Source organism: Phacochoerus africanus, chromosome 6 (genome assembly GCF_016906955.1).
Source record: "Phacochoerus africanus isolate WHEZ1 chromosome 6, ROS_Pafr_v1, whole genome shotgun sequence".
NCBI classification, from domain to species: Eukaryota; Metazoa; Chordata; class Mammalia; order Artiodactyla; family Suidae; genus Phacochoerus; species Phacochoerus africanus.
The window spans coordinates 34,910,224-34,933,065 of record NC_062549.1 but is presented as its reverse complement, the minus strand read 5'-3'; the positions used below and the strand labels follow the sequence as shown (position 1 = coordinate 34,933,065).

The following is a 22,842-nucleotide window of genomic DNA, read 5'->3' as shown; positions in this document are numbered from 1 at the left end:
CACCCCTAGGAGGCAAGCTTCAAAGGTCTAAGAAATCCTTTCATAAGAGGAAGCCACAGAAAAACCTCTGCTACAAGAAAAAGTCAAAGTTTTTGAGTGCTAAGAACACAAAGCTCAAAGACTTTGAAACTAAGAAGCTTTAAATATGCATATCAATGATAATTGTTCAATTAAATTCAATAATTTAACTAGAAAATGCATTTTAATACCTTAATTTGGTGTACTACAATCTGGTTTATTCTTAAAGTATTCTTCAAAATATTTTGACTTGAAAGATTTTAATTTCATTATTAAAAGCACATTTGGCCAAAAATAAGAAGAAAGAAGGAGTGAGAGAAAGGAAGGAAGGAAGGAAGGAAGCAAGGAAGCAAGGAAGCAAGGAAGGAAAAAGAGAAGGGAAGGGAAGAAAAGAAAAAACAATGATTGTATAAAAGATCAGTCCTCAGAGTGCACAAGAATCCCTCAAAGATCTTGTCAAAATGCAGATTCTGATTCATCTGGTCTAAAGGTAGGACCTGATTCTGCACAAGCTCTCAGGTGATGCTGATGCCGCTGGTCCTACCCTGATGGAAGTACAAGGGACTCTTCGGCCCAGGACACAAAGAAGAGGGAGGAAACTTTCTCCCACCCAAGCCACCTACAAAAATACAAGGCAGAAATCAGATGCCATGAGGAAGAGCAAGAATGTGGACAAAGTGATAGCCCCAAGGCCAAGACACTCAAGTCCTGCCCAAGACTAAGGCTGGACCAGAAGAACTGAGACCCCCATCCCAGCCCCAGCTTTGCACTGAGCCCTGAGAGCAGTGCACAGCTAGGAGAGGAACACGTGGAGAACATCATGGAGAGAGATCCCCTCAGCAGAATTGCTGTGGAGGGTCTGTGAAAGCTGAGGATGGCGTCTAGAGAGTGAGAAAAACCCTCTGGCACAACAGGTCACACACTAGGCATGAGGTAACTATAGTTCACCACGGGAAAACTTGGGAGTCTGGCAGGTAGAGGGTAACTACAGCAATTAGGAACCCAACACCACTCTAACTCCTCACTAGCAGCTAATCTTACTAACTGCTAACAAGATGGACTAAATCTTTCTTACATCGACAACCTCACAAAAGAAGTGGGCCCATTTCTGGGTGGCCATATTATTAGCTTTATTATCTACTGCCCTTCCACCAACAAGGTCCAACATCCAATCAAAATTATGAGACATTTAAAATCCAAGGAAAAACAACCCAGTAACAAGATAAAGCAACCAACAAACAGAACTAGACAGATAGATGGCCTAGATATTGGAACAATCATACAGAGAATTTAAAATAGCTATGATTGGAGTTCCCCTTGTGGCTCAGCCGTTAACGAACCCAACCAGTATCCGCGAGGAGGCAAGTTCCATACCTGGCCCTGCTCAGTGGGTTGAAGATTGCCGTGAGCTGTGGTGTAGGTCACAGACACGGCTCAGATCCCACATTGCTGTGGCTGTGGTGTAGGCCAGCGGCTATAGCCCTGATTTGACCCCTAGCCTGGGAATTTCCATATGCCATGGATGTGGCCCTAAAAAGACCAAAAAAATACATAAATAAAATAAAATAGCTATGATAATATGTAAAAGGCTCACATGGAAAAGAAGGATACAATCCATGAAAAGATGGAGAATTGCAGCAGAGACATAGAAACTATAGGAAAGAATTTTAAAGAAATTCTAGAAATAAAAATGCCGTATCAGAAATGAAGAATTCCTTTGATTGGCTGATGAGACTGGACATTAAAGAATCAGTAACCTGAGCATTTCAGTAAATATTATCCAAAGAGAAATGGTAACTTCTAAAAGTATCCAAGAACTGTAGAATAATATCACACAATTTAATATGCATGTAATCAGAGTACCAGGAGGGGAGAAAGAGAGAGAGAGAAAGGCACCAGGTATTTAAAAGGGGGAAATTCTACGTATGGCGATGGAAAATGCAGACATCCACATAAAACATTTAACCTTTACCCTTATCTCACACCAGATACAAAAATTACCTTGAAATGTGTCATATAACTCATATGACTACATGCAAAAGTAAAAACTATAAAATTTCTAGAAAAAATTAAGAACATCTTTGTATTCTTGGTTTTAGTGAAGATTTCATAGGACGGAAATCTGTGATCCACCAAAGGAAAAAAACTGATAAATTGAACTGCATGAAAATTAAAGACTTCTACTCTGAGTGGTGATTTTAAGAGTATGAAAAACAAGCCATGGATTGGGAAAAGTTATTTGCGAAGCACACATTTGATGAAAAGGTTTGTATCCAGAACATATTCTATTCTAGCTCAATAATTTAAAGTCAGATAACTTAATTTTTAAAATGGGTGACTGATCTGAACAGACACTTCACCAAAGGAGATATACAGAGAGCAAAAAAAGAAATGAGAATTAAAGTTACAACAAGATAACACTATACATGAATTCAAATTGCTCAAGTTAACAGAGACTGATTATACCAAATGCTGGAGACATTGTGGAACAAGCAAAATTTCACGTACTGCTGAATGGAATGGAAAATGGCACAGTCACTATGGGAATAGCTGGAGGGATTTTTATATATATAAAACATTAAACATATACTTGCTACACTTACCATATGACACAATAATTCTCCTCCTACTAATTTACCCAATAGAAATGAAAACATATATCCAAAGGAAGATCAATTAGCAAGCAATCATAGTAGTTTTAGTCAAAGAGCCAAAAATTATAAATAACCCAAATGTTTATCAATTGGTGAATGGATAAGCAAATGGTGGTATATCCATACAATGGAATTCTACACAGCAATAAAAAAGAACAAATGACTAGAACAGGCAACAACACAGATGAATTTTTGAGATTTTTTTAAAATGAAGTTTGTAACAAAAGGCTAAATATTGTATGACTCCATTTACTTATTCTGAAAAACCTAGGGACAGAAATCAGATCAGTGGCTGTTTACTACAAAGGAGCATTCTTTCAGGCGTTGGGTATGTCCTGCCTCCCGATTGTAGTAGTGGTTACCTGACTAACTGTACCTAATTTTTTTGCTGAAGTTTATCAAACCATGAATTTACCAGAGAGTGAATCTTACTGTGTGTCCCTTATACTTCCGTAAACCTAACCAAAATAAGTAAATAGATAAGTCATGCTATGACAAAAGAATGGCTCTTGGTCAAGAACATGAAAAAAATTAACCTTGACCCTCTCCCTCACATCATGCACAGTAAAACCAATGTCAGATGTATCACAGCCCAAAATGGAAACGAAAAATGATATAGCTTTCAAAAGAAAATATCAAACATCAAACGTTTTTGTGATCTTGAAACCAGGCCAAGATTTCTTAAATAGCTCCCAAGCACAAAGGAAAAAGAATGGATCATTTAAAGGAATTTCTCTTCATAAAAAGAGTGAAAAGGTAAACCATAGGAAAAACAGTAGATATTTACAATATATACGTTCTACCAAGGCCTCAAATCCAGAATACATATTATTAAAACTGTCTATAATTCAATAAGAAAGACCATTCAATAAGATAACCCAATTTTTTTTCCAAAAGACCTGAATAAGCATTTCACTTGTTTTTTGTGGTTGTTAAAAACTTGCAAGGGCTTTTCACAAAGATATTCAAATGGTCAATTAGCATATGAAAAAGTACCCAATTTCTTTAGTCTGCTGGGAAATAGAAATTAAAACTTCAGTGGTACTACTTCACACCCACCAGTAGAGTCTCAATGAAAAATCAAAAAAACAGACAAAACAGAAAATACTTTGTATTGGAAAGGATACAGAGAGATCAGAACTTTCATACACTCCTGGTTGGCATGTACATTTTTTAATTAATACAGGGAGAAAACAATTTGCTAGTATCTCTTAAAGCAGAACATATACCTACCCCATGACCCAGAAATTCCCTTGCTGTATACATATCCAACAGAAATGTATGTTTATATATAAAAGCAAAAATAAAACTTTCCAAAACTGACTCAAGAAGAAATTAGAAAACCTAAATAAATCAGAAATTAAATCAGCAGGTAAGAGTTCTTCCCTCGAAGAAAACAACAGATGTCAACAGTTTTTTTTCCTATTCCACCATACATTCAAGGAGCAAGTAATTCCAATATTTTGAACATCATTCTTGACGAGGAAAATAGCAGAGAGGAATATTTTATCCAATCTCAGGTCTAAAACTAAATCTTAGCTATATACAGAAAGGCTAATGCTTCATGGTCAAGTTGGTTTTTATCACAGCAATGCAAGATAATTTAACATTAGAAAATCAATTAATATAAGTTACCAGGAAAAGATGAAGAATAAAAATTATTTCATCATCTCAGTAGATTAGAAAATTCCATAAAATCCAGGGTAACTTACTTTTAGCAAACTAGGAATAGAAGAGAAACTTTTTTTTTTAGGGCTGCATAAGTGGCGTATGTAAGTTCCCAGGCTAGGGGTCAAATCGGAGCTGCAGCTGCCAGCCTACACCCCAGCCACAGCAATGCTGCCAGATTCATGAGTCTGCAACTTGCTCATTTCAACGCCGGATCACTGACCCTCTGAGAAAGGCCAGGGATCAAACCCGAGTCCTCATGGATACTAGATTTGTTTCCACCATGCCACAACAGGAACTCCCAAAGAGAGACTTCTTAATCTTGATTTAACAAAATTTGCCTACTATTAGATATTTAGATCCTCTCCTCTTTGTTTTGTTTTATTTGGCAATTATAATTTATTCTGCAATGAACATCTTTGCACATGTCGATCAAGTTGCCTAACTTTTCTGTTCTCAATTTCCTCATGTGTAAGACGGAAATAAGGAGTTCCTGCTGTGACACAATAGGATCCGTGTTGTCTTGAGGGTGCTGGGATGCAGGTTTGATCCCCTGCCCAGCACAGTGGGTTAAGGATCTGGTGCTGCCACAGTTGCGGCTTAGGGTGCAGCTATGGCTGGGATCTGATCCCTGGTCTGGGAACTCCATGCCACAGGGTGGCCAAAAAAAAGAAAACAAAAAGGATGGAAATAAAATAATAAAATACACCTAATTTATAGGATGTTGCAAAGATTAAATAAGATGTTGGATTTGGGTCTTAGGATGTCTGGGCAGAAAAACATGGTCTATGAATCTGAGGAAATTTGTCCTGTGTTTACCTGGTGGAGGATCTCTCAAAGCACACCGCAGGTTCAAGTCAGAAGTCACTCTGTCAAAAATAAAGAAAGTTATTGTCTTAGATTATCAGAACTAAGGATAAAATATCCAAGAAAGCCAATTAATGATGGGGACTATTGCTCACTGCAGGATTCCCTTGCATTATTTTTATGTTTTGCCTTCTTTTAGGGCCATACCCACCGCATGTGGAGGTTCCCAGGCTAGGGGTCAATTCCTACGCCACAGCCACAGCAACACAGGATCTGAGCTGTGTCTTCGCCCACACCACAGCTCACGACAACACCAGATCCTTAACCCACTGAGCAAGGCCAGGGATCGAGCCTGCGTCCTCATGGATCCTAGTCAGATTCATTTCTGCTGAGCCACGAAGGGAACCCCTCTTTTGCATTACTTGATAGCTTCTGCCCGTTGCAGCTACCATGTCTCTAATCAAGTGAAGATGACAAACGCATGCTCCCTTTCTCTGACCTTGATTGACAGCCTTCTAGGGGTTTTTTTGGGGTTTTTTTGTTTGTTTGTTTGTTTGTTTTTTGCCTTTTCTAGGCCCACTCCCGCGGCATATGGAGGTTCCCAGGCTAGGGGTCGAATTGGAGCTGTAGCCGCCGGCCTACGCCACAGCCACAGCAAAGAGGGATCCAAGCTGCGTCTGCAACCTACACCACAGCTCACGGCAACGCCAGATCCTTAACCCACTGAGCAAGGCCAGGGATCAAACCCGCAACCTCATGGTTCCTAGTCGGATTCGTTCACCACTGCACCACGATGGGAACTCCAACAGCCCTCCATTTCTGCACAGTGGCCAGAGTGACCATTCTAACATTTGAGCCTAGCACACCACACCCCTCCTGAAACCCTTTCCAAACCTCCTCGTATCTGGGGGATAAAGACCAAGCTCCTTGGCATGACTTAGAAGTGCCTTGGTCATCCAGTGCCTACCTACTTCTCCAGCCTTGTCTCTCACTATCTGGGCCCCAGCTACCCTGCACTTCCTTTGGCCCCTCACTCCTTACCACACCCCAGCTCTTGCACCCACCCGTCCCTCTGCTAGGACCACCCCACTCATCTCCACCTGACCACCTCCTACTTGTCCTTCTATTCTCCATGTAAGTCTCCCTTCCCCACTCGGGCCGTCTGCTTCCCTTGACCATCTTAAGCTCCTCTACCCTTCCAAAGGACCCTGCGAGTCTTCTTTTGTAATATCATCCATGCAACTACTTATTCAATATACCTTGTCTTGGAGTTCCCGTCGGGGCTCAGTGGTTAACGAATCCGACTAGGAACCACGAGGTTGTGGGTTCGATCCCTGCCCTTGCTCAGTGGGTTAAGGATCTGGTGTTGCTGAGAGCTGTGGTGTAGGTTGCAGACGCGGCTCGGATCCTGCATTGCTGTGGCTCTGGCGTAGGCTGGTGGCTATAGCTCCAATTCGACCCCTAGCCTGGAAATCTCCATATGCCTCGGGAGCGGCCCAAGAAAATGGCAAAAAGCCAAAATATATATATAAAATCTTGTCTTCCCTGTGAGCCTGGGGGCCTATCTGCTTTGTTCACAGCTATATCCTCGTGTCTATCCCAGCACTGGTCTCACAGTGGACGTTTCATGAGTATTTATTGCGCAAAAGAATTATCAAACTCATTCCTCAGCTCTTAGCTTTCCGACTCATCTTATGATTCATACTGATAATTTGATAGGCTTCCAACTTCATTACCATACTTCACTGATGAAGATTCACTGCTTGTAAGAGATAAATGCTATGTTACATAACAGTAGGAAAGAAAAATGATTGCAAATTAAACGGTGGTACAAATATTAGGATCAAGAATTTTTATCCTGTACTTATTAAAAGAGCTCTATCAGACCTACTTAGACATCAGTTTTTACTATATTCATAAAAAGGGAAAATATGAAGATATTCGTGAAATAAATTGTTTAGGTATTCCAATTTAATTTGACTTAGGTATCCCATTCAAAACCCACACTTTCGAATCACTTTTTGCCACAGGGTCCAACCACTGTGTTTTTCCACACAATACTGTCCCCTGTACCACCAAGAGCTTCAGCAATGCAGCATTCTTTTTTTTTTTTTTTTTGTCTTTTCTAGGGCTGCACCTGTAGCATATGGAGTCCCAGGCTAGGGGTCTAATCAGAGCTGTTGCCACCGGCCTACACCACAGCTCACAGAAACGCTGGATCCTTAACCCAGTGAGCAAGGCCAGAGATTGAACCCACAACCTCATGATTCCTAGTCAGATTTGTTAACCACTGAGGCGCGACGGGCGCTCTGATGCCGCATTTCTTAGAGGAGTGTTCAAGTATCGCATTGCGGATTTTCTTCTAAGCTTCTGATGCCTTCCCACAGTAGTGATACTGGCAAGAAAATCTTACTAATAGAGGTTAGCAGATTTCTGTCGACACCTAGGGCCACATTCCTTCCTCAGATGGTCGTGAAATGGATGGCTGACTGAGACAGTAAGAGGTTTCACTCATCTTGTCATGCAACCAGAACTATCAAGTTCACACACACAGGCAAGGAAGCTGCAGCACAGCCACCACCTGACCAGCTGCAATAAAAGATGCTTTCAAGGGAACCCTCCTGCACTGTTGGTGGGAATGTAAACTGGTACAGCCACTATGGAGAACAGTTTGCAGATACCTTAGAAATCTATACATAGAACTTCCATATGACCCCGCAATCCCACTCTTGGGCATCTATCCGGACAAAACTCTGCTTAAAAGAGACACGTGCACCCGCATGTTCATTGCAGCACTATTCACAATAGCCAGGACATGGAAACAACCTAAATGTCCATCGACAGATGATTGGATTCGGAAGAGGTGGTATATATACACAATGGAATACTACTCAGCCATAGAAAAGAATGACATAATGCCATTTGCAGCAACATGGATGGAGCTAGAGACTCTCATACTGAGTGAAATGAGCCAGAAAGACAAAGACAAATACCATATGATATCACTTATAACTGGAATCTAATATCCAGCACAAATGAACATCTCCTCAGAAAAGAAAATCGTGGACTTGGAGAAAAGACTTGTGGCTGCCTGATGGGAGGGGGAGGGAGTGGGAGGGATCGGGAGCTTGGGCTTATCAGACACAACTTAGAATAGATTTACAAGGAGATCCTGCTGAGTAGCATTGAGAACTTTGTCTAGATACTCATGTTGCAACAGAACAAAGGGTGGGGGAAAAAATGTAATTGTAATGTATACATGTAAGGATAACTTGATCCCCTTGCTGTACAGTGGGAAAAAAAAAAAAAAAAAGATGCTTTCAGTTATAAGACACATCTGGTAGCAGAGTATTCAAGTAAGAGGAAAACAAAACATGTCTTGGAATCAGTGAAAGACGAGGGGTCAAAAAAGATGCTTCAAGAGGGGAGGTTAATAAAAGGAAGAATGCAAATTCAGTCTCTCTCTCTCACACACGCACACACACTCAATCACTCACGAGTGGTCAGAGGCATGGCCAGCAATTCTGACTCCCCACATGCTGGGGTGGGGAGATGGGAACACGAGGCATAGCTGAGAGAGGGGTGGAGATACATCCAGCCCGCACCCCTCTAGCCAAGCCCTGTACCAGGTGCTTCCACCCCGAAAGAAGAAGGCATTTCCTGCCTTTCCACTGGCCCAGCCATGCCCCTGTGAACAGCGCCACCCCACCACCACCCCGCCGCCGACCCGGAGGAGACTGCTTTCTCTAACTACTTTTTGACCTATTAAAATACTTCTTTTTTGCTTCTTTTTTTTTGTGTGTGGTTAAAAAGAAGAAGAAGAACATGAGATCTACCTTCTTAAAATTTTAACTGTATAATAAAGTCTTGTTAACCACTGGCACAATGTTACAGAGCATCTCTAGCATTTATTCATCTTGCAAAACTGAAACTTCATACCCACTGCACAACGCCCCCATTTCCGCTCCTCCCAGCCCCTGGCAACCATCACTCTGCTTTCTGCTTCTATGGATTTCATTATTTATTTATTTATTTATTTATTGTCTTTTTAGGGCCCCACCCGAGGCATATGGAGGTTCCCAGGCTAGGGGTCTAATCGGAGCTGTTGCTGCCGAGCTACGCCACAGCCACAGCAATGCCGGATCTGAACCACAGCTGCAACCTACACCACAGCTCATGGCAATGCCGGATCCTTAACCCACTGAACGAGGCCAGGGATTGAACCCGTAACCTCATGGTTCCTAGTCAGATTCGTTTCCGATGCACCACGAAGGAACTCCAGATTTGACTATTTAGATGCTTCGTGTGGACAGAATCATGCAACACTGGCCAATTTCACTTAGCAAAACATCCTTAAGGTTCACCCATGTTGGCGAATACGACAGGGTTGTATTCTTTTTAAGGCTGAATAATATTCCATTGTCTGTATACACTACAGGAAATAACATTTTTAAGGACACAGTTCTTAAGGAAATGCAAGTTTCTTAGAAATGTGTTATCACATTAGAGAAGAGCAGATTCCAGGGCCAGAGGTTTTCTCATCCCTAGCATTCCAGGGCCTCAGGGTCTCAACCTGTGAATACTCAACCATGGCTGGGAAAAGGAGGAAGGAAAGGATGCCGCTGGAAAAGCCAGTGGGTTTCTGTGTCTCAGTTTCCTCATCTGTAAAATGGTCATACAGATTAAACGATGTATCATTTCAGGGTCCCAGCAAAAAAAAAAACAACAGATCTCACTCAAATAAGAGCTTTTATGAAGGGGATTATTTACAAGCTGTAGACAGGATTTAAGAAACTGTCAGCAGAGTTCCCGTCATGGCTCAGCAGAAATGAATCTGACTAGCATCCATGAGGACGCATGTTCAATCGATCCCTGGCCTCGCTCAGTGGGTTAAGGATCCGGCGTTGCTGTGAGCTGTGGTGCAGGTCACAGACGCAGCTCGGATCTGGCGTTGCTGTGGTGTTGGCCAGGGGCTACAGCTCCGATTCAACTCTTAGCCTGTGAACCTCCATATGCCACACCCACTGGCCCTAAAAAAAAGACTCCCCCCCCCAAAAAAAAGAAGCCATCAAGGGATGATAAAACGGGACCTCCCACTGGCCAGATCCAAACAGAAGCCAGAGGGCAAATAAGTGACTGGTCCGTGGACACTAGACTCCCAGGACCCAGAAGAGTGTGGGGAAGGTGGGAGAAGGGTCTGGAAGGACAAAGCATATCCATCTCAGATCAGCTCTAAGTTCCCACAGAGCTTTGCAATGCTCTATGACCATTTTGGTACAGAATTCAGTTTGCTACAGCACGAAAAAATTCTATTTACTCTAAAGATTTGAGGAAAATCCACCAGGATGCATTTTCTCATCATTCTGTGCTTAGCTCAGACAGCAGCACTCATCTGCTGCTTTTAGAAACAGCCCAGGTTGAGAACATCACACTCAACAGTCCCTGTTTTTCTCTAGCTGAGCTCTTACAAATGTACTGGGATTCTGTTTGGAGCTAGTAATTGATGTTTCTCCCTCCTCGTCTTATCCGCTGAGATCCTTCCCTTTTTCCTGCAGGAGGATCCTAAAGTGTCCACTGCCTCACAGAAGAGACATTCCAGCAGGAGCAGAATAAAAGCTCTTGGATTTTTTTTTTTTTTTTTGACAATTATTTTATTAAAATACACATCCACGAGCAGTCATGAGTGTCTGTTGTGTAGAGACTCCTGGCTTTCCAAACCCAAGCATCTGGCAGCTCAGAGCACAGACAACGTGAGGAGCCATGGCAATGCTTACCACCTGCTCCTACCCGCCACCCCGTGCCCGGGCCAGAAAGTACAGAGAGAAAGCTGGGGCTCGGCAGACACTGTGGTTCCTGAGAAATGGACCCCTGAATCCCTTTCCCCTGCCTATGCACCCCATAAGCTCTTTTCTTCTCCCCTCTCATAACCATCTTCAGATCTCCCCTCTTGCCCTTGGCTATACCAGGCACCACCCACAGCTGCGGTGGCAGTGAAGCCCCATGGGTGCTCAGGACTCTCGGGGTGCTCAGTCCTAGGACAGAGCTGTGAGATTTTTTTTTTTTTAAATGGTCGCACTTGTGGCATATGGAAGTTCCCAGGCTAGAGGTTGAATTGGAGCTGCAGCTGCCGGCCTACACACAGCGACAGCAACACCAGATCCCAGCAGCATCTGCAACCTACACCACAGTTCACAGCAACGTCAGATCCTTAACCCACTGAGCGGGGCCAGGGATGGAACCTACGTCCTCATGGATACTAGTCAGGTTCATTACCGCTGAGCCACAATGGGAACTCCATGAGATTTTTAATTTCAAAGAATCGAGGATCCGTTTGAAAGTCTGATAAATGGTTCCGTCTAAGGAACGTCTTAGTATCGCCGGCCCTAAAGACCCAGGTGACCGCGCTGACCAAATTTTAGCATCTGTCCTTTCCTGAGTTTAAAGGCACCACCACACTCCGAAACGCAGAGGGGATTTGCTGTAATGTGAGCAGATGTCTGACTGCCCATTAGAGAGATGTCTCGCTGTGCAGTGAAAGCGCTCTCTGAACACAGGGGACTCACTCACGCTGCCTTAGAACCAAAACCCATTTGGAAAGAAAACAAAAATAAGTTTTCTGAGTAAAGCATGTCCTTTCTCTCAAGGGAGTTAAAACCATTTCCAAGAGGTTTTATAAAGGGAAGGGAAGCCTCTTATGTCCTGACAAATAACAAACGAAAAGGAGGAGGGAGGTTGCCAGCCTGCAACTCCTGAAGGGGGAGTCGAGCTGGGCTGGGGGTTCCATGATTAGCGGATGGCCGGGGGCCAACTCGCTTCACCTCTCTGGGTCTTGTTTTTCTCATCTGCAAAAACGCTCGGGGTTTGGCTTGAGATCTTTATCGAGGTCCCTTCCAACGCTAAGCATGTGTGACTTTCAAACTGGGACAGGGACTTTCCAGCTCAGAGTCCAAGGAGTTGCCATTGAAAAATGAAGCAAAGGAGGAAGAATTGCCATCATCAGCCAACAGGGCTGCAGCCTGACAAATAACAGAAAAGAAGTGCTCTTTGGAGTCTGTCACCCTGGCCTTGATAGGTTAGGGCTGCATTCCCGTCTCGGAGGATGCTGCACCAACAGGCTATTCCATGCATCTCGAGAATGCCCTGACCATATTAGGAATTCTCCTAAGTGGCTCCTCCCTAACATTACACAGGGCTGCTCCCAGTGTGGACATTTCAGTCGGCGTCGAACTCAGCTCTAGACGAAAATATTACAACTGGATGATTTGTCAAGTGCTAAGTCTAATCCTTGCTGTTCTTTTTTTCCAGAGTCCTTAAAAAGAAGAGTGCCAGATGTTAGGCTTGTATATTTAATGGGAAACTGAATGGGGAAAAATACACAGTGCAGCAGGCCTGGTGATAATATTTCACTGTTTTTGAAAACTCACCATCTAAACATACCAGAAATAACATATTTTCAGAACTGTGACAAAGTCTAATGTCTCTCCAACACACACACACACACACACACACACACGCAAAAAGTCTGTAATGCGTAATTCAGAATAAAGCAATCTGTCAGTTGTAAAACCCAAGAACTCTTTTATAAGTAGTTTGAATGCTTTCAACTCTTTGAGCAAACACCCTGTGAACCTATCAAAAATATTCAGAGAGCATCTCATCAACTTCAGAAAACATTAACTGATCAGATATTTAGGTAACATCAGACTAGATCTCCCACAAGCGCTTGGCACTTATCAGGGACCAAAGTAACTCATCATCTATGGCCCACACTGGTCCCTCTCCTACTATTCCTTTCCATGTATCACCCAAATCAGGAACCTGAACAGCGTTTCACCCTCCACCTCCTCCTCTCATCAATAACCCAATTCTACAGACCGTGTTTACTGGGCATCGGTGTCTCCTTTTCTCTCTCTCTTGCCAGAGCCTTATTAGATCAAAGCTTCAGCCCCTATTTGTTGGACAATTGCACGGTCTTCCGGCCTTCAATGTCTTCAGTCAATTCATTCATCCTTGAGATTTCTCCTTCTCAAATACACATGTGATATCTCATTCCCCAGTTCATATCTACTCTTCAATGGCTCCCCGCTACTCACGGGAACGCAAAATGCAAGACGGCATCCTTTTTCACATCCCACACTCCAGCCTTGTCAAACGGCTTACTTTTCCACTGACTCATTTCCACCATGACATGCAGGTCTCTGTGTCTTAACCAATGAACCCCTTCCTGTCCCACCTCCAAAAGAGTCCATCTAACCATTCAACTTCGTTCAAGAAGAAAATGTCTTATCCTCATCTCTCACTACTCTCCTCTTCCACTGCTCAGCTCCAACTGCATCAGCCCTCTGCAGGGTCTACTGCCCTCCTCCTTTGGGTCTCAAGTTCAAGGTGATTCTCTCAGAGAGAACTTCCCAGAACCCCAAAAGAAAATGTGGTCTCTCTTCTACATACTCTGCAGTCTGCTATTCTTTCCCCTTATTGCATGTATCACAGCTGATAGCTGGATGTTTATTGCTGTGGTTATTAGTTCAAAGCCCACCATCCTCAATGGATACATACCTCTGTGCAGTGGGGATAGTTTAGGCCCAAAGTTAATTCCCAGAGGCCTGGCACTCAATAAAAAAATTTAAGCCAATGTATGGTATCTCCAGCCTCACCGCTTCTGTGAATAATTTTCCACTCACTCCCATGACACAGGTAAAGACTACTTCCTCCCTTGCAGCTCAGATGGAGCCCTGAACAGACTTATAAAGGGGCATGCATGATGCCTAATGCACTGCCCTGTTGCTCTTCTTTTACTCAACTATAAGCTCCTTGTGTGCAAAAGTCATGCCATGTCTCTGAGGCTTGTGCATCCTTAAGGCATAATAAAAAGATTTTTTTTTAGGGCCACACCCGGTGCATATGGAGGTTCCCAGGCTAGGGGTCAAATCAGAGCTGTAGCCACTGGCCTTCGCGAAAGCCATAGCAACCTGGGATCTGAGCCATGTCTGCGACCTACACCACAGCTCAAGGCAACATCAGATCCCTCACCCACTGAGCAAGGCCAGGGATAGAACCTGTGTCCTTGTGAATGCTAGTCAGATTGATTTCCACTGAGCCACAATGGTAACTCCAATAGTAAAAAGATTAGAGAGGTGGATACATGTCCTCAGATATCAATTTGCGATGGTGCCACAAGAATGGCACAAGATAATTTCGTATTTCAATTTGCATTTTAGGTTTTTTCCAACATAAATAACAAACATGAACCTACTATGCTTTATTTCTGCTCAGTTCTAGCTGGAATAGGGAAAAGGGCACAAATACAGTATATTGCTCTTGAGTACCAGATACCCACTCTGTGCAACTAATCCATGCCCAGTGTCTGGCATAGCATCTGCACATTGTAGGTGGGCAATAAATGTTTGATGAATAAATGAACAAAATATAAATAATAGAATGAAAAACAATTTTTATTCTCAAAGACTTTACTACTTAAAGAAATAAATAGCCATCAGCCAAAATTCTGAAATCATTATAGACACCTCGTGAGACTGATACTTGTGTAAAGCAGTTTCATATGGTTGAATCTAATACTTAGATGCACTAATGCACATGCATTCATTTTTCTCATCATGTTTACTTATTACTTTTATGCATTTGGACAAAGTAAATTGTGGTGCAAACAACAGGCATCTATAACCAGGGGATCCATATGTTTTGGTTGGCCTGACATAATTCTGGCTTAAGTCTATGGCCCTGAAATAATTATTTCACTATCAACAATTATTTCATATGCACTATAAATAGTTCACTCTCTAATGCGTCCCAATTTGAATGATAAAGCTCTGTGATCTTCTAAAATCTTCTTAAGATATCCTAAGGCTTAAGATCATATCCTTATGAAAGCTCTCTCTCTCTATGGGCATTAATCTATCTCCTTTGAGGAGGAAAGACCATATATGAGCAGAATAAATACTGGTTTCCCATGAAGCCTCATCTTGGGGGAGTGTCCCATTCAGGGAGAAATAGTCCAAAAGTAACTAACAAGTAGGCATAGTTCTTTACTAGTGCTGGAAGAAGAGTTACGAGAATTCAACACATAACTCAAAGCAGTACTTCTAATAAGTTCCTTCCACTCCTCTCCCAGCCCCCACGTCTTAGACCTATGGGGTCGGGGAGGGGGCACAGGAGAGGTACCTTGGCTTTTTGGTATTTTTATTTTTTTAGAGCTGCACCTTTGGCATATGGAAGTTCCCAGAATAGTGGCTGAATTGGAGCTATAGCCGCTGGCCTACACCACAGCCAGAGCAACACCAGATCCAAGCCACATCTGCAACCTACACTACAGCTCACAGCAACGCCGGATCCTTAACCCACTGAGCGAGGCCAGGGATTGAACCTGTGTCCTCATGGATGCTAGTCAGATTCACTTCCACTGAGCCATGATGGGAACTCCAAAGCTTGGCTTTTTTTAAAGCTTCAGGACCAACTTCCAAGGCGCTTACCTCTCCTCCCGCCTCTTCCTCACTCCAGGCCTTTAACCCACCTCCAGATTCTTCATGACTGAATTCTAACACACAGAGAGCAGATCCGGCAATGACGGGACCTTCTTTAGAAGACAGAGGAGGAGGAAGACTCTAAGTGGGTAAAGGCAAAACTCTTTAAGGCATGAGAGGGTTAAGAATTTCAAACACTACATGTCAATGATAGGTTGCGCGCGCGCGCACACACACACACACACACACACGCATAGAGACTGTGCAAGATCAAAAGAGATAAAAGAGACATAATGGATCAAATGGCTTCGGGATCCAAAACTGTTTAAGGATATTTGAATACGGACTGCATGTGAGATGATTCTGTGGGACTACTGTTCATTGTCTTGGGTAATGATGACACTGTGGTTACGTAGAAGGGTGTCCCTATTCTTGGAAGCGTGGGGAAGTATTTAGGGGGTGAAGTATCATGATGGCCTCAAAGCAAAATGCAAGTGGTTCAGAAAGAGAATGTGAACCCTTACCCATAAATCTCACTTAAACACAAACTTATTCCTCTGTGTGTGTGTGTGTGTGTGTGTGTGTGTGTGTGTGTGTGTGGCCAATGAGAGAGGAAAAGCACATGAAGCAAAATGAAGGCACTATGACTTTGTACTATTCTGTCCACTTTTCTGTAGGCGAATTTTAAAAAGAAAAAGGAATGGAAAATAAAAAATAAGTAAATAAATCAAGTCCCTTTCACATGTGTACTAAATATTCCACACGATGCCCAAGTGTTCTCCTTTGAAGCTCTAACTGCACTGATCTAAGGAGGAAGCAATGTCCACAGCCCTTCATGTTGGGAGAGATTGTTCGTTAAACCCTGAGGGAATCTAACTTTCTGATGGAAAGTCATAGCTCCAGGCAGTACCATTAGGAAGACCAGCTCTGGGAAGAGTCACGATTTTTTTTTTTTTGTCTTTTTGCCATTTCTAGGACCGCTCCCTCGACTCCCAGGCTAGGGATCTAATCAGAGCTATAGCCGCCGGCCTATGCCAGAGCCACAGCAACTCAGAATCCGATCCAAGTCTGCAACCTACACCACAGCTCACGGCAGCGCCGGATCCTTAACCCACTGAGCAAGGCCACGGATCGAAACCGCAACCTCATGGTTCCTAGTCGAATTCGTTAACCACTGTGCCACAACTGGGAACTCCAAGAGTCACGATTAATCGCTTCATCATTTCTTTTATTGATGGCCTCTGCACTGTGGTCCCTGCCCCGGCACAAGGCAGGCTCCTTTTTGTGAACTCCTTTGCCGCACATGTGGGTTCCACCCCCGCTTCAGATAAACGGCCAGTGACTCAAGCACGAGTATGAGGCAGCCTCAACCCCCCAGTTACTTATTCCAAGGGTGATCACATAATTTATTATTCAAATCAAGATACTTTTGAGAATGCAAGGGGGTGCTAAACAACCGCGTGCTGGGACAGCGCATATACTGAGACTGTCCCAGGAAAATGGGAACCGTCTCAAGAACGCCTGGATACCCATTCATCCTACACCACGAGCAAGTGTATCAGACAAATGCATAAATGACAGCGACAGCAATCGTTAGCCATATAACAAAATATGACAAAGCAACTGCGTAAACAAATGGCCGGGGAGTTCAAAGGAGGAATGAAGTGATTACTTTGGAGAAACCAGGAAGAAATTCTTGGGGGAGGAGGAATTTCAAATTGGTGTTAAAATAACAGCAGGGGGATGGACTGGGAGTTGGGGTTAGTTGATGCAAACTATTGCATTTGGAGTGGACTACAGGGACTACATCCAATCACTTGTGATGGACCATGATGGAGGATAATGTGGGAAAAAAAGAATGCGTATGTGTATATATATAAAACCAGATCACTTTGCTGTATAGCAGAAATTACGAACATTGTAAATCAACTATAACAAAATTTTTTAATAAAATAACCATAGGATGTCTGCAGATGGAGATGGGAGGCAAGGTCATTCCAAGCAGGAGGAATTATGTGAGCCAAAGCCAAAGTAGGCAAGCACAGGGTGTACCCAGGGGATGGAAGCAATCTAGGATAGCTGATCTAAAGAGGCATCCACAGGACAGCCAAGGAGATGAGCCCGGAAGGTAAACCGGAACCACAGGGAAAGTGCACTCTCAGTCCAACAGGCAACAGGGAGTCACAGAGGGTTTCGGGGGGGAAGGATTTAACAAGGCTGTGGAGGGGCTTGACTATCTGGCTAGGGACTTAAGGCCAGGGAATCAGACCTGTTCCAGAAGAGTCACCTACAGTAAGAACGTCCCTAAGTATTAATCCATACTCCCCAAGCCCGAAAACACAAATGATATAAACCAGAAGAAAACTGTCTCAGACAAGGCGGCCATAAGCCTCTCAAAACCACATTCATTTTCTGTTGTGGGAGGTTCTGTTTTTTTTTTTTTTTTTTTTTTCCTTTCATATGGAAGTTCCCAGGCTTGGGGTTGAATCACAGCTACAGCTGCTGGCCTACATCAGAGCCACAGCAACGCACGATCCAAGCCACATCTGCGACCCCCACCACAGCTCTTGGCAACTCTGGATGCTTAACCCATTGAGCAAGGCCAGGGATCGAACCAGCATCCTCATAGATATTTGTTAGGTTTGTTACTGATGCGCCACAGCAAGAACGCCTGTTTGGGGTTTGTTGTTGTTTGGTTGGTTGGTTGGTTTTGCTCTTTAGGGCTGCATGTGTGGCATATGGAAGTTCCCAGGCTAGGGGTCAAATCAGAACCACAGCCACAGCAATGCTAGATCTGAGCCACATTTGCATCTGACACCATAGCTCATGGCAATGCAATGCCACATCCTTAACCCACTGAGAGAAGCCAGGGATCGAACCCATGTCCTCATGCATACTAGTCAGGTTCACTACCGCTGGCCACAATGGGTGCTCCTGGAAGGTTCTGTTTTATATGCTGGCTCAAATATTCCTTCTCCCATCAATTTTTAATCATAATCTTCTCACAGGAGCCCTACTGCAGAAAGCTGCTGTCACAGAAACAGTACTGAGAGAGTTAATGTGTTCAGAATTGTGCAAGCTCAAGTAGATGGAAATAGAAAAGACAGCATTTGAGCTAAAGGCAAAGCAAGTTACCAAGAGGGCAGGGAGGCGATACATTTCCTTTGAGGACAGGAAATTACATTTTCAAGGCACATCTCATTTTCAATGCAAGTCCTCCTAGCCCACACGAAGAAGCCTGAGGCAATCTCACGTTTAATAAGATTTAATTTATTTTCCTCAAAGGTTAATTTATAGATATGTATTGGATTAGAGAATTGCAGGGAGGAAGGGAGTAAGAGACGGCGGTTCAGCTGTTTTTAATTTTATTCCAGATCTTTGACGAGGCCTCAGAAGAATTAAGTCATTCTAGAGAAAACTATTAATATCAAATCTTTCCGGAAAAGGTGGACAACACTGGCAAAGCAATCTCCTTTTTCAGAGGAGAGCAGTCCAACAGGAAGCCCTGCTCTGGTCTCTAAAGACAAAGCCAGGAATATTTGTAAACAGAAAGCAAATATTCCCTTTCTATAGAGGGTGTGTCCTGCACTTCAAACATATTCCCTGGTCAGTTAAGGCCATATGTGAATGGAGAAAAGCCTGAACTAGAAAAGCAGTCTCTTGAGTTTTCAGTCCAGGGAGTTTTATATCTACAAAGGAAATCCAGGAAAAATACACAGGAGCCAACTTTCAGAGGCTTCCTCTGGGCTTTGAGCTTTCAAAAAGATAATTGCAATTAAATAGAGCCCATCAATACGCCTAAGTCCACAAGGTCATGTACACACACACCCACACACACATCCTGACACACACACCCCTTTGAAGGATGAAAGGGAACCAGATTCATGATTTTGAACCTGGTAAATAAAGGAAAAGAATCAAATATCTTGTCCCTCCTATGTGAACTGTACCACTGGGTGATCAAAGAGTCGGTGGGGGAAAGTAATTCTTTATAAAAGTATTTCATCTGATAAATGAAAAGTCTAAATTAGAATATCTCTGTTTCACCAGCCCCAATAAATAAATGAACCTAAGCATCGAGTATTAATCATAGGTAACATTACAAAAAGAGGGACAATACCCATCAATACGACATGCTTCCTGATGGAAGACCATTCTTCAGTGTTGCCAAAGGAATTGCATCTAAGTCTGATCAAGCCTCTAGTCCACACTGGAAGAGGACAGAAGACAGAGGAACCCAGTGAAATGCACCATGATGATGAGAAATTCTACAGGTCAGAAGGCTGAGTTCATCCACAGACAACCAATAAGGAGAAGAAAGGAATGGAGCAGGAATCTATAGATTACAGAATGGTGTATCAATTGTTTTAATGATCAAAGTCATTTTTAAAAATTGCTAAGCTGTAGGACCTAAGGATGCACATTTGGGCGATAACTATTAAAGCCTGGATAATGGTTACTTATGAAGGGAAGTAGGGGATTATGTTTGAGACAGGGCATGTGGAACAGGCCTGTGGAGTGGGTGGCAAATTTCTATTTCCTGACCTGGGTGGCAGTTACAAATGCTTTTCCCTTATGGGAATTTGCTAAGCTATATATTTGACTTAGGAGGAGGGTTCTACCTGTGTTTTGTTTTACAAGAAAGTAGCTTGATTTTAAAAGGAGGAAAAAGGAGTTCCCATTATGGCACAGTGGTAACAAATCTGACTCGTGTCCAGGAGGACACGGGTTTAGTCCCTGGCCTCAGGCTCAGTGGGTTAAGGATCTGGCATTGCTGTGAGCTGTGGTGTAGGTCACAGACACGGCTGGAATCCTGTGTTGCTGTGGCTGTGGTGTACGCCGGCAGCGGCAGCTCCAATTCAACCCCGAGCCTGGAAATTTCCATATGCCTCATACATGGTCCTAAAAAGCAAAATAAATAAATAAATAATGAAAAGAAGGGAAAAAATAGATATTTCCAGCAAAATTCCTAGAAGCATGAAAAAGGATCTAAAGAAACATCAGATATCTTCCAAATTTGGGGGAAGTATGACAGGTAAATAAGGCAATGATGATTCATATTTGGGGAAGTTGAGTTAAAATATATTCAATACATATCTATAATCAGTACTAGAAAAAAATCAGCTAGGAAGGAATAATATAACTAAGAAACCTTGAAAGGAAAGCTGTTGCTTGATACATAGTACCCCATGGCCTCCATTCCCAAGTGTTAGAGCTCAGCTGCCATGTACACGAGGGGATGGTTTAACAATCTTGGGGCAAGCCCTGTGTAAAATTCACAACTTAGAAGACTAATGTTTTGGAACGAAACCCACCTCTTCCACTAATTTTCTCCCTCTGAGAAACAGCTGTTGACCTTTCCTCTTGAAAACCTGTTCCTAGGCTCTTGTGGAAACAGGCCTCCTGGCCTTGGCCACTGGATGACCCCATGACCTGAGCGGCCCACCATAAACCAACCACGTCATGTGATCCACCAAGCCAGAAAATCAGTTAAGTGCAGTCCCACTCTGCCACCGAGTGGAAGTGATGCATAAGATGGGTCTGGAGCAGGTCCAGAAGATACAGTAAGTTGCATGATCAAGTGACTCAGATTCCTATGGCCACCTACTCAGGCTACATTGCTTTCTCCCTCTCGACTCACACATATGACCTCCTGAGGAGTTTCTTATAACCAGCTGATAGTGGAAAGAAGACTCTGGTATGTTTTATAACTAATTCTTAATTATATACCAACACTACCTGGAAATAGACTTGCATATTCACTCAGGGGTGGCCCTGAAAAATAATGGAGCAGAAAATCCTTCCGGTTGGTAGAATTTCACAGTACATCTGGATATTCACTTTGTTTAGACGAAAAGGTGGCCAGAAGTACAAATCTATACTAACTCATAAGGAGTAGTTAATGATTTAGCCAGGTGGTCAGAGAACTAGAAAGGACAGAATTGGAAAATTGGTTAAAAAGGAGGACTGGGGAAGAGGCAAATGGATGACCTTCCAGAATGGTCAAGGGAATGAAATCTTTGTATCCTATGTGAATACCCACAAAAGACAAGCCACTGCAGAGGCTCTCAGTGAACAGGTGGACCAGATAACACATTCTGAGGATGTCAGAAGACAGTCAGCCTTCTTTTCCCCGGCAACTCCAGGGCTTTCTCCAAGGACTCATCTTCAGCGTTTTGATGGCAACAATCAAGCAGGCGGGGAACAGATGCATCAGGGCAAATCTTGCTACCACATTCCTGAGTGTCCAAGCTCCCAACAGTAGGGCCAACCGTGAGCCCCAGTGGAACAGCTGGCCCCCTGATGAGGGTGGAGAGCCCAGATCCCCTTCTAGCAAGAAGGGGGCAAAGATTTGTCCTCACTGGAATAAACATATTCTATATACAGACTTGCCTTTTGCAAGCACCACCATCCACATACTTATGTACCATCACAGAACCCTTCACAAAGCTTCTTCTGACCAAGGCACTAATTTCCCAGCAAAAGAAATACAGCAACTGGTTCATGACCATGAACCTCTCTGGTCTTGCCACATTCTCCATCATCCAGAAGCAGCTGGCCTGCCGGAATGGCAGAATCACCACGAGAAGGCTCAGCTATGTAAGCAACTGGGAGGTAACACTTAGAAAGTTGATGGCGCTGCCTTACAGGACTCAGTCCACGCTTTGAATCAACAACCCATATAGGGTGTTATTTCTTCCATAACTAGAAGACATGCATCTGGAAATAAAGGATTCAAGTTGGAGGGTCTGCTTTTATTATTTTTTATTATTACACTTAATAACTCATTACAAAATTTTGTTTCCTGTCCCTGAGATTTGGGGCTCTGCTCGTTTAGAGTGATTAGTTTCCAAGGAAAAATATTCCCACTGTGGGCACAAAAATGGTTCCAATGAACTCAAATCTGAGACTTCCCCTTGGTCATTTTAGACACTTCCTGTCATTGAACTGGTGAAGAAAGAAAGGTTTTACTGCACATATTGAGGTGGGTGGTCCCAAGTGTAAAGATGAAATAGGATTGCTGCTGAACAAGGGAGGCTGCTGCTGAACAAGGGGTGTCTATAATTCAGAGGATTCTGTAGGCTTCCATTTATTAGTTCCATGTTCAATAGTAAAATTGACTGAAGACTTCACCAGCCCAATGAGGACACAGGAATGAAAAGTCAACCCACCAGAAAAAGAACCCTCTTAAACCAAAGGGCTCATTAGAAGAAATG

General features: G+C 43.2%; 1 protein-coding gene across 2 annotated transcripts in view; it reads right to left on the bottom strand.

Annotated features, from left to right (window-relative positions):
• Nucleotides 1–22,842, bottom strand: part of NCALD (neurocalcin delta) — a 440,857-nt gene that overhangs the window by 301,958 nt on the left and 116,057 nt on the right. The window contains exons 1-2 of one of the 2 annotated variants that reach the window (XM_047783508.1): nucleotides 13,023–13,292; nucleotides 5,160–5,209 (exon numbers count right to left, since the gene is read on the bottom strand). The gene's annotated coding sequence lies outside the window, so the exon portion shown is untranslated. Of the gene's footprint in view, nucleotides 1–5,159; nucleotides 5,210–13,022; nucleotides 13,293–22,842 lie in introns of those variants that run through there. The other variant, XM_047783505.1, reaches the window with a different exon arrangement.